The 13,016-nt window shown below is 47.0% G+C and overlaps 1 non-coding gene across 1 annotated transcript; it reads right to left on the bottom strand.

Annotated features, from left to right (window-relative positions):
* Window positions 1-8,479: 8,479 nt before the first annotated feature.
* On the bottom strand, window positions 8,480-8,551 carry TRNAW-CCA (transfer RNA tryptophan (anticodon CCA)). Its single transcript has one exon. It is a non-coding gene; the product is annotated as a tRNA-Trp (tRNA).
* Window positions 8,552-13,016: the final 4,465 nt, after the last annotated feature.

Genomic DNA, 13,016 nt, shown 5'->3' with positions numbered 1-13,016 from the left:
GCAGCCTCCGCCAGCTTGGAAACTGTCTTGCCCTCCCGTTCACGTAAGAAGACAGCTAAACGGGAATGACAGTTGTTCAGGAACTGCTCGCTCACGACCATCTCGCGAACCACCTCAAAAGTGCGGCCTTCTCCCCGCATCTCGACCCAACGGTCAAAGAAACTAAACAACCTGGCAGCATATTGCGAGGCCGTTTCTCCATCCTGGGGCTTGCTCTGGCGAAACTTCTCTCGGTACCCTTCTGCGGTGAACCTAAACCTCTGAAGCAAGGCAAGCTTCGCTTTGTCATAATCCACGGAATCCTCAGGCGAGAGCCGACCGAAGACCCTAAGTGCTTCGCCGCCAAGGCACAAGCTCAACGCCGTTGCTCACTTTTCTTTTGGCCAACCCTGCCCCGTGGCCACATGCTCAAACCTCTTTAAGTAGGCATCGAGGTCATGCCGCGTTTCATTGAACTGTGGTATGAGGCTGTGCGGGTTAATGGAGCTGGCCGGTGAGACGCTACGCTCTCCACGGTCACTCGGAGGATTTGTGCCACCCTCGATGAGCCTTATTTGTAGCTGCAAGTTCCGCGCCTCTAACTCCAAACGTTCCTTCGCAGCCTCACGCTCTGTCTCTAAATTCCGTGCCTCTAAATCCAATTTCTGCTTCGTAGCCTCACACTCTAACTCCAATTTATGCTTCGCAGCTTCACGCCCCGTCTCCAAATTCCGTACCTCTAACTCCAATTTCTGCTTCGCAGCTTCACGCTGAGCGGCTCTCTCTTCCCGTGCCTTACGAAGCTCGTCCTCCACCCACGCTCGCAACTCCGCGTCGCACAAGCCCATGCGCTCGCCTAAGGCAACCAACTCTGACGCGCTCATACTGTTCCTAAATTAACACAACAGCCAAAGAAATAATAACCGACCTCGTCCTGTCGTAGTGGACGCCAAATTTGTGAGGATCTGTGAGATTGCAGGTCTTATTTTAAACAAACACAAAAGTACAAACAATAAACGAGGTGACTTTTATCGGAAAGGAAACCAATTTCAATATGAGCGAGAAAAAAGGAAAGGAACAAGAGAACAACGCAACAACACACGGGAAAAACACACGGGGGAACAGAACACAATGCTTACGAGAAATACAGGAAAAAGAAAGTCAAAGAGGAAAGTCACACTACTTGTCTCTTGTTGGAGCAACGTGCGGGGAGGACTGGCTGGGTGTCGGGCAGTTAGGGAGTCTCTTGGCGTTCCAATGTCGATGCAACGCTACCGCAGCGTCAGCGTCTGTGGCTCCCAGCACGGTTCCCAGGTCTGGTATCCCGGAAAAGTCACGTAGGCGCCAGAAGCGGCCTGTGTGGAGCAGCTGACGGATGGACGGAGAAGAGTGGCGCCTGGGCCTGGTGGTTGAGGCTCTCGACGATGGATGTCGAGGTCTGGTGGCCCGGACGTCTGCGGCTAAGGCCCAAGCCCGGAACTCGGGGAGCCAGCAGAACTCGTCCACGTCCGTCGTCCACCGCGCTCTTCTCTTCTCTCCCACGTAACCCTCTTCGACCTGTCCCGGCGTACCCCTCCGCACGCGCTCCTCGTACTTTGTCTTCTTCTCCTCACGAACGCCGCTGGGTGGCGCTATCTCCTTACAGGCCCCTTGTTGCGTGTCTCGGTCAGTGGGGAGGCTGCGCGCTTGAGTCTTGAGCCGAAACGAGTGAGAGAGCCCAAATGGGTCCGGAGTTGAGATGATTTAGTGGGGCCAACCGTGTCATCAGTCGAAACGAGTCATTCTAGATGATCAGTAAGTCGAATTAAGGGAGTGAGCACAAAGGAGTCGAGAGTAGAAATGAGTGATCAAGTCCAGATGAGTCGTGAGTTAAGTGAACATGGAGGGTCATAAGTCTAAATCAGTTGTAAGTCATAAGGGCTTGTCGACTCAGAATGAGTCACGACTCGCAGTGAGTTGAAATGAGTTTCGAGGAGGGTGTCGAACCGAAGCCGAACCTGATCACGAAACAGGGGCTGAAGCTGTATCTTCAGTCCTAACTCGATTCGAACCGAACCAATTCATTTTACTCCCCTGGAACCGAACCTGGATCGGTCTGAACCAGACCCTCTCCTCAAGCGATGCCTTTCGCAGCAGCTGCTTCAGATGGACCGCGCTACATTCCTCCGCAGTGGCTATACTATCTCTCCTTCTTCTTGGTAACAACCTCCAGATAGGTCCCGCGGTAACCAGTCTACGGTTAGGCATTTACACGCTCCGTCCAGAGTAACTAAACTACTAAAGTGGCCCTTCCCCGCATTTAGCCGTTGTGTGTTTGTGTGTCTGGCTGAAGCCGGCTTTATGGTTGGCTGCTCAGCTGCCCACCATGTCAGGTGACCATTCAGTAAATCGTGAGAGGCTGCTAGGAAAGATCAACCCTGGACGCAACCCTTCCAAAGCAGCCGGAGTCCCAGCGAAGGTCTCCCCTCCCATAGAAAGGCGGTGGCGCATCACTTGACCGCTGCACCACTGCGATGGAGTGGTAGGTAGGTTCCCAGGGAAGTATGCATGCAGAGAATGAGCAATCTCGAATATGTGGGCCCTAACACATTATTGCTATCCGAACCACTGCCGTCCATGAATAATGGATCTGAACATCGAAACCGAAGTGAAAATCGAAGTGCTAGCGCACCTAACTTGCATTTGGTCTAACTACGCAAATCGACCATCATTTTTTCCCGCTTCAAAAGCGTGTGCACTTGAAAAGGGATATATGAGCTACACTGAAGTACAAGAGGCGCAGAGTACAAACATGTGTGCCCAATGTGAGGTTCTCGCTCCTGTGTTAGGGTCGGAACGAGTTGAACACCTTTTAAATGGCACCACTAGAACTGCAATCGAATCCGAGTTTGACATAACGCTCGTCTTCCTCCTGTCTGGTCTTACTGTGGCCGTGCCTAACACAATTCTTCTAATTATTTCAGGTGACCTAAATATGAATCCATTTACCTTGTAAAAATATAATCACCTTGAAATCCCTGTACCTTCACCGCAGTGGTGGCGAATGACTCGAGGCGCGCGTTTATGGCTGCGGTAGGCTGTGGGTTGCGATCCACGCCGGTGGGACACGCTTTGACGCCGGTCGGGTGCACAGCGCCATTGCGACCCCGGTTGGTCGCAGCTGGCACCCGACGGCCGAAACTCGGCACACTGTTGGTCGGCAGTGGTTGGCTGGGGAGAGGAGAGAAGTGCGCGGTGGAGGTGGAATGCGGTCCTGCTTTTCTTTTTGGATTTTTATTTTAGAGCGAAATCTACGTGAGGAATATCCTTCTGACACAAAGGCTTCGCTAGGACCGCAATTGTGAACATGTGCAGCGTCTCTCAGAGGGGCCTATGATCGAGGTGGACAGCACTCCTCAAGAATGCGCTGCCACCTGTGGTCATTTGGTCGAGATTGACCTGCGGGTCTGTTCTCTTTAATGGGCAGCGAGATAGCGGGTGTGGTGTAGTGCGACGACTTGAATGCGAGGCTCGAGAGTTTTACACAGAAGAAATTGCAACTGTAAAGTGTCACTTTAAAAGGTTCGATACAGAACGCTTTCGAGCGGCCCATGTACGCTCCCGCAGCAATCTTGCTTTGCACTGTGAGCAGCCAACTAGACATGCATTTCTTGATGAGCGTCGGCACGTGAGTGCCAAGCGTGTCTCTGAGCTCTGCTGTGGTGGCGCCCTGGTAACAAGTACAGATGAAATAGTAGCTCAGTTTTCAAAATACTACACCTCGTTTTTTTGCTGCCCCTTCAAGCACTGCTGACGATGTTCATTTAGCGCGCTGGTCGTCTACGGTTTCTCCGCTTTGCGAGGATGAGTGCGATATAATGAGTGGTCTTATAATCTTGGCTGAATTGGAAGATGTAATTGATCGAGTGTCAATATCCAAAACCCCAGGGCCTGACGGCCTTTCAGGGGAATTTTATAAGACCTTCAAATCTGTGTTATCTCCTGTTCTACTACAAATTTTTGAGCACTGTATTGATGTTGGATTTTTGCCGCAGTCATTTACGGAAAGTAATATTGTCTTAATACCGAAAACTGACGACAAGGAAAATCTACGATTTCTAGTAGGTTACAAACCTATCACGTTTCCTAATGTTGATTACAAGATCTTCGCTAAAGACCTCTACAGCTTGCAACGACTACTTTGATTGGACCTCGTGAAACATGTGGCTTGAGGGGTCGGTCCATACAATCTAATCTACATATAGCGCGCACAGTGTTGCAGTATTGCAGCGACGCTCATGAACAATTAGCATTGCTGCAAATAGACCTGGCGAAGGCATTCGATCAGGTGTCCCATTCGTTTCTTTTTTTTTTCTTGTAAATCACGCCAATATTGTTTCAGTTCTTTCTACTGTATCCCAGTACCCCAGTATCCCAGTTTGTTACAAAAACTGCTCAACGCTCTGGATTGTTAAGGACTGAAGGACTGTCTCTGTCTCACAGCCAGTTGAAATTCAGCTCTGTTCACATTTCACTTGGAGCCACTTATAAACAGTGCAGCTGTCCATGGTTTTCGCACTATGGGTCACGAACTGAAGGTGGTAGCCCATGCGGATGACGTCGCGTTTTTCTGCTCTGATAAGCCAAGAATGGATGAGGTAATTCGTTTAACTGAAGACTTCGCTTCAGTGTCAGGAGCTCGAATTAATCGTCCTAAGAGTTCCGGTCGCAGGTTTGGTATGTGGGGTACGACACTTCCGACACTTCCTTGTCGAATATCCTTGCATTCAATGGACACGCACGTCACCAAGGTACCTTGGCGTTCCTTTCAGTGCCTATAAGCACAGTGCACATTATTGGAAATACCGCGTGCCAACTCTTCAGCGCTATGCTCAGGCATTTGTGCCCCATGGTGTTTCGACTATTGACAGGGCGGCCGCATGCAATCTGTTTCTCGGCACTAAAATTTATTTGTACTGCAATTTATACATTGCTTTACTTTATATCCAACGTTTCCACAGAGTTTTCCCAACTTTTATATGCGGTTCGTCTTTTTAATCATGTAGGCCTGATAACCTTTCCCGGCCTGCAATCACTGGCGGCCTCAATTAGTCCACTTGTTTGTCCAACAGGTGGTTTCACGTTTCATGTTTTTTCGAGACACTACACACCCAGCAATGCAGGCATTCCTGCAAGTAAATTTAGTTCACGCTTTACCGAGCATCACTGTGTCTTCTAATGGTTCTGATCGTCCGTGTTTGTGGGGATTCATGCATGAGGTGAATGAGGTCTGTTCGTTTCCTGCTTGTTCGTTTTTCCCCTGACTTCCCTTTTTCTGTGTCGAGGAAACGGTTGTAAAGGACTTAATCTATATGCTCTTTCCTCCGCCAACTATTGCTCGGTGTACTTCGGTTAACGGGGCATGACGTATTCTAGAGAGTACGTAAAATACACCTCTCGCCATGTACAAAAATAATTTTTTTAAGCTACACACTAAGACATTACCAGTTAAAACATGGCGAGAGAAAAAGGTATTTCCGTGTCGATGGGTAGCTGCTGCCTTTGTGATGATCCATTGTAGACATGCAATACTCTTCTGCGACGTCGTGCAACGAACATTGGAAAAAAGACTTTATTTGACGCCGCATTCTGTACGATTTCTCACTGCACTACTTTTTGTTGATGAGGCCTTAGATTGTTTTTTTTTAACTGGATTACACAACCTGTGGAAAAGAAGCATGACAGACCTGCATTGTGAAACTGTTGTTTCTGCCAAAGACCATGTCTCTAGAATAATTGTGCACCGAAAAGAATTGTATGCCCAGACCGAGTATGTACCGGAGTTGTACTGACTCTTAGTGCTGTGGTGCTCATTGCCTTTTTTCTAGTTCTTTGTTGCTTAGATGTGTCGTGTTGTGATGTATAGCTATACACTATAGCGCATAGCTATAGCTATACGCTACAGCTATGATGTATAGCTATTGACTATTTTCTCGTGGTTGTGTGTTGATGTGCCACTCTTCGTAGAAAGCTCATGTACATAAAACATCGCATAATTGTAATAAATACACTGCTGGAGCAAAACAAAAAAAAGCGGCGATAGCCTATTGGTCTCGCTGAGCGGCCCTTGAATGAGATCTGTTCGCGCAGAGGCGGGTTCCACTCCCAGTCATGGACATCGATTCAATTTCTTTTGCCATTTCTCATGGTTTGACCTCTAACTCCGCTGAAGGTCCAAACTCGGCACTCGGTGATCGAAGCACGAAGTCCCGTAGTGAAGCTTTGGCTTCAAAATGCAATAAAAAGATACGCCTGACATTAGTGCGAAACACGGATGTACGCATGAAATCTTTCTTGAGGTAAGTGCGGTGTATTTTTTATTGATGCATAAAAAAGAAACGCTGACCGGATCCGTTCAACGTATCCTGGAAAAAAATGTCCTGCGGCTGTGTGCAACGTACCTAAGCCACTAAAGGTGAAAAGGAAACTTGCATGGCTTAAGGAAGTTATTTTTTGTTATTATTTTTATATTTTATTTATTAATTCATTTTTAGGCAATACAAGTATTGCGTACGAGGCAAGACAAAAGGAGACTATTGGTCTCCTGACTAGGTCCTGGCCTCACCGGTCGCAGCAGAGGCAGTAGTACATAACATATCACCTTAAGCATACAGCCTAATCACGATCGGATCAGATGATTATATAATCCTACATGCAATATACACATGCACGAGCTGAGAGACATAAATGACACTTTGCTGAATAGCGACATGAAGAAACATAGGAATATTTAACAAAAAAAAAAAACAAGAACATCAATGACCCAATAGGGCGCGTGCTCTTTGCCTAAACTGATATACAGATGTTACATTTTTTGCAGTAGCTATTATATCTGGATAGGAATTGCAGAACTTTGAAATTTGATGCTCGATAGTTTGTGTACCATAATTGTTTCTTGGCCTTTCTGTCAGTAAGGTAGTACGGCGCAATGAATAACCGGTATCTCTATCAAGGTAGAGATTACAAAGCGCCGCAGAATTTGTTGTCATCTGTTTATATATATATATATATATATATATATATATATATATATATATATATATATATATATATATATATATATATATATATATATACAGACTCAGTTTCAGGTGATATGAAAACATGAAAGACGGTAGATTGTGGTGGATCATAAGCTCAGAAGCACTAACTTGTCCGTTTTCTGGCTGAAATAAACGTGCAGCTTTCTGAATGAGCACAAATAGTCTTTCGCGATCAGTTTTTGTGGCAGTTCCTCATACCAACAGACAATAATTTATATGAGATTGAACAAGAGAAAAATACAGTCGCTTCTTGAGCCAAACGGGCAACAGATTACGAAGCCTGTACAGCATGCCAACTGATTTTGCATCCTTGATGCGGACATGATTAACATGATATGACCAACTAAGTTTACTGTCAAAGGTAACTCCTAAAAACGAAAGATTTTCAACCTGTTCAATCTCAGAAGTTCGAAACGACAGTCTCACAACATGGGATATGGGCTTACTGTTTGCACAAAACAACATAAACTTGGTTTTATTTGTATTTAAATCGAGTTCATTTAGGAAAAGCCACGTGCTAAGTTCCAGTATCCAAGTATTAGAAATAAATTCAAATTGTTTAAGATTTTCACCATGAAAGAAAACGTTAGTATCATCGGCATATAGAATTATATCATTGGTTGAAGGAATGTTTACTATATCATTAATGTAAATATTAAAAAGTAAAGGTCCTAATATAGATCCCTGTGGAACTCCATATTTTATAACACTCATTGCGGATGAAACACCGTGCACTGATGTATACTGCAGTCTCGACTGAAGATAACTACGCATTAGCTGGTGTGCAACACCCCTTATTCCACATATTTCAAGTTTTCGTAATAAAATATTGTGTTTGATGGAATCAAATGCTTTTCGAATGTCCAAAAAAGTTCCTACAGTAAAAAGATTGCTGTCTATATTGCTAGGAATGCTATTTTTAACTCGTAGTGATGCAGATTCAGTCGACTTGGCTTTTTGGAGCCCATATTGACAGTTCGTAATTACATGCAGTTATGAAAGAAAGCTAGTCAAACGGACATATGTAATACGTTCTGTGACTTTCGAAAAAGTGGAACAACCGTAATACGCCTATAATTACTTAGATGATTTATATTATGATTTATACAAATTGAAATAAAATTAGTCACATTGTGTTTCGGCCCCTTGCAGTAATTTTTCTTTTTAATTTGGTTCGATATACAGGGAACCCCTCGTTCAGTTCTTGATGAAACATTTAAAGTGACTGGGAAATGTTCGATGTATTTTTTTTCTTTATTGCATTTTCACAACGGGTACAAAGAAGTAAAACATGTCAGCAACACTTGCACTGACACGGCAGGTTAATGTATGAATGACAGTCATATGATAATTAATCAAAATTAAGAGCTTCACTGAGGAACTAACAATATAAGTTCTTTTTAGCGACGATTATAATGTGACCCGTACGTGATTCGAACACGCAACCTTCTGATCTGGAGTCAGATGCGCTACCATTGCGCCAACGAGTTTTTTTTTTCTTTATTGCTGCGCCAACGAGTCAGGCATGCTTTGTTGGCAGCAAGCGCAGTTATTGGGAGTGCACGTATCAGAGGTTGTGTGCGGCTTTGTTTGGCCAGCTTTGTTCTGTTATCGTTTGCCTTGATAGGGGTCCGCCTTTCCACAGAACAGATAGTCTCAGCTACTGGGCAGACATAACACGAAATCTGCTTTCGCTTTTAGGCGATGATGGCTTCGTATATTTGTGAGAAAAACTGGCTGATTGCTCTGTACTCTTGAAATGATGCATCAGAAATTATTGAACGCACGTCTAACAAAATACTGTACAGAACACCCAATGGAAACTACGGAAGCACTACGATGCACGTTAATAAGTATCTTTTGAGCCGCTCTTGCGCGAAACGTACGCTGTCAAGAGACTCGCCTGAGTGCTTTTTCGTGGTTTAACTTTTATAGCACGCACATTTTATGAGAAAACAAAATTTAGTTCTTTGAACCGGAAGCAAGGAAATTGATTAAAGTTTAAACTAAATTTCGTGACAACTTTTAACTTTAAACTTTTCTTTTTCTACGCCGGCGTCTTAATTTATTGATAATTTTGTTGATGAACAGCGCTACGCAAAAAATATTGTTACAGGTTCTATTTACACATACTATTTACAAGGCAGGTCGAGAAGAGCCTGGTGCGCCGGCGGCAGCATACTGGACTTTCTCTTTTTCTTCCAGCCTGCGCACATCTTCTTTGTTCCGCATGGCCCATGCGTAGCACGTGACATTTCCCCGTTCGCAGACGAAGCCCTCTGGGCCTCTCAATCTGTCTGGGTCCCGAGAGTGGCAGGGCTTTAGCCGTGCGACATGCACGACTTGGGTTTTCCTTGATCGGCGTCCTTGCGTTGATTGGGGAGAGATGACATAGTTGAGGTCATTGAGGCGAGCAGCAACGATGAACGGGCCTGTGTAGTGGGACAGCAGCTTTTGTGACAGACCACGCTTGCGTAGAGGAGTCCACAACCATACAACGTCACCGGGTAGGTAGCAGACATCCTTGCGCCGGCGGTCATAACGCTGCTTAGAGTGATCCTGTGATGCCAAGGTGCGTATCCGGGCAATCCGGCGGGCTTCTTCAGCGCGACATAGAGTGAAGGCAATAGAAGGCTCGGTGTCGAGAGAGAAAGGTAAGATGCTGTCGAGGGAGCTTCGAGGCGGACGGGCATAAAGAAGGAAGAATGGGCTGTAACCAGTTATTTCACGCCTCGACGTGTTATAGGCGTATGTAATGAATGGAAGCACGTCGTCCGAGTTCTTATGGCGGGAATAGACATACATGGCAAGCATGTTCGTAAGTGTCCGATTGGTGCGTTCAACCAGTCCATTCGTCTGGGGGTGGTACGGCGTCGAGTGGCGAAAATGGCATGAACAAAGACGCAGAAGCTCTTCCACAACGTCTGCCGTAAACTGGCGACCGCGGTCACTGATAACAACTCGAAGAGGTCCATGCCGGAGGATGACAGCATGAAGAAGAAAGAGCGAGACTTCTGCAGCGGTGGCGCAAGGTAGGGCGGCGGTTTCACAGTAACGGGTGAGGTGGTCAACGCACACGATGACCCAGCGGTTACCGTTGGACGAGCGGGGAAACGGGCCGAGCAGATCGAGACCAACTTGTTCATATGGTGTGCTTGGAGGTGGCACGGGATGCAGGCGTCCAGGCGAAGAAGTTGTGGGAAGCTTGAACTGCTGACACTGCACGCAGGTGGCCACGTAGCGCTGAACCATGTGACGCATTTTTGGCCAGTAAAAACGTTCTTGGATGCGGTTAAGGGTCCTGGCAAACCCCAAATGCCCAGCCGTGACGTCATCATGCTTGAAGTTCAGAATGGCGCAAAAGACACACACAGAGGAAAAATAGGGGATGACACAAAGAGCGCCTACTACCAACTGATTTTATTGCGGAAACACCCTCTTTTATAAGGCAAGACATATCAACCATGAACCGGAAGCAGAAAAAACACATATTCATGGTTTGAACTCACATTTCGAAACACCATCGGCTGAAAAGAAAAAGCCACAAGAACAAAAAACAGAATCTAGAACTACACGTGCCCGTCTAAGAAACCCAGCTCCTGGCGGCACAGTTTAATCGATGAAGTGCTAATGCACGTGAACCCAGCTTTCTGTATGTGATATGCTTCTATAACCTCTCTTTCAAATCGCTCCTTGCCTCTACCGATAAACGTTGCCTGTTCCAGCATCGGTCCGCAATCTCTGCAATCCTTACAGTGATGCAGCAGGTTGCCCCTGTCATTGTTTGTAATTGTTCTTCTGTGCTCGCTAGCTCTCTCGTTGAAACACCGGCCAGTCTGGCCAATGTAGGTCAATGTCATCATGCATTGCGTGCAGAACAGAGGAGTACAGAGTAGCCGGAACGACGAGGAGAAAGCGCGCACCTCCAGGCGAGTAATTCGTTCTATAGACTAAACCGTCGCGAATGCAGAAAGGGCTTGCGGATGTCGGGTCGCGGGCTTCGGCAAAAAGCGGCGCCAAGTGCTGATCCTTGCGTTGTTCCGTCTGGAAAGTGCCAAGATCTGGAAACTCTTGGGAAACGGCAGCGAGATAGTCGTCGAAGTTTTCATCGTCGGAAGTAGTAACCGTGAGCGGCAGCCGCGAGAGGCAATCTGCGTCGGCGTGTTGGCGGCCACTTTTGTAAGACACTTTAAACTTAAACTCTTGGAGGCGTAACGCCCAACGGGCCAACCGACCGCAGGGGTCACGTCGATTCACAAGCCAGCACAGAGAATGATGGTCTGTGACGACTGTAAAAGCACGTCCATAAAGGTACGAACGAAACCGTTGTACGCCGAAAACAACGGCGGGACACTCTTGCTCTGTTACAGTGTAATTGCGTTCCGACTTGCTGAGGGTGCGACTTGCATAAGCGACAACGTGTTGATTGCCCTCATGGCGTTGGATAAGCACACCACCCACGCCGATGCCGCTGGCGTCAGTGTGGAGTTCAGTGGGTGCTGTTGGGCAGAAATGACGCAATATTGGCCGCGAGGTGAGGAGAAACTTGAGTTGCCGAAACGCGGAGTCGCATTCGGGAGTCAAGTGGAAAGGAGCGTTTTTCTGCAGGAGACTTGTAAGCGGGTAGGCTAAATCAGAAAACTTGGGAACGAAACGCCGAAAATATGAGCAAAGTCCTAGGAAAATCCTGAGCTCTTTCACTGATTTGGGCTCTTTGACTCTGCTTACAGCTTCAACCTTCCGCGGGTCGGGCCTGACGCCATCCTTGTCAACGAGATGACCAAGCACAGTAATTTGGCGTTCACCGAAGCGACACTTCTTGGAGTTCAGCACGAGACCCGCTCTCTCTATGCAGTCTAGGACAATAGCTAAGCGGCTGTTATGTTCGGCGAAGGTCCTTCCAAAAATAACAACATCGTCCAGATAACACATGCAAACTTGCCACTTTAGGCCACGTAGAAGCGTATCCATAAATCGTTCAAAAGTGGCAGGAGCGTTGCAAAGGCCGAATGGCATAACATTAAATTTATACAACCCGTCAGGTGTCACGAATGCCGTCTTCTCTTTGTCTTGCGGGTGCATCGGGATCTGCCAGTATCCGGACCGTAGATCCACCGAAGAAAAGTAGGAGGCTGAGTGGAGGCAGTCAATGGCATCATCAACGCGTGGGAGCGGATAAACATCCTTCTTTGTGACAGTGTTAAGCTGGCGGTAGTCGACACAAAATCGCCAAGTGCCATCTTTCTTTTTCACGAGGATCACTGGAGCAGCCCACGGGCTAGAAGATTCCTGAATGACGCCGCGGTGCAACATGTCACAGACTTGTTCATCGATTATCTGACGTTCGGAAGGCGAGACGCGGTATGGCTTCTGTCGAATCGGTTCTGCAGATCCAGTATTGATCATGTGATGGGTACGGGAAGCTGGAATCGGCGGTGGTTGGTCGCGACCAAAGTCAAACACGTCCGCATGCTTCATAAGAACGGCCACTAGTACCTGGCGGTCGCTAATGGGTAGGGATTTGTTGACCATGGCTAGGAATTGAGAGTCGCTCAGATCGCGGCGTATAGTTGGACGAGACACGTTGTCAGTGATCGCGGCAACTGGTACAGAAAAACGTTCTTCAAACCCAGCAAGTTTTAAACCACTTGGCAATACTGCAGGTTCGTTGGAATGATTGACAGTCCAAAGAGTGGCATGGCCCTTGGTCACATGTACGACGCTGCGGGGTACTAGCACACTTTTCTTTGCACAGTTAAGGGAACAAGGATCCACCACAGCATCGAAGGCATCAGAAATCGTGCTCGAGGACACAATGGGAACGAATATGGCAGACATTGCTGGAACGACGGTATCTTCAGAGACAGAAAACACTTGGGCAACCACTGGCGAGTCTTCTATGAGAGCTGACCGAAGGCCAGGACTTAACGATATGCCACCACTGCTGAAGTCAAG

Source organism: Amblyomma mixtum, chromosome 10 (genome assembly GCF_055824585.1).
Source record: "Amblyomma mixtum isolate Tamu chromosome 10, ASM5582458v1, whole genome shotgun sequence".
Taxonomy (NCBI): Eukaryota; Metazoa; Arthropoda; class Arachnida; order Ixodida; family Ixodidae; genus Amblyomma; species Amblyomma mixtum.
The sequence above is the reverse complement of the archived record's forward strand: the minus strand, read 5'-3'. Positions and strand labels throughout refer to the sequence as shown.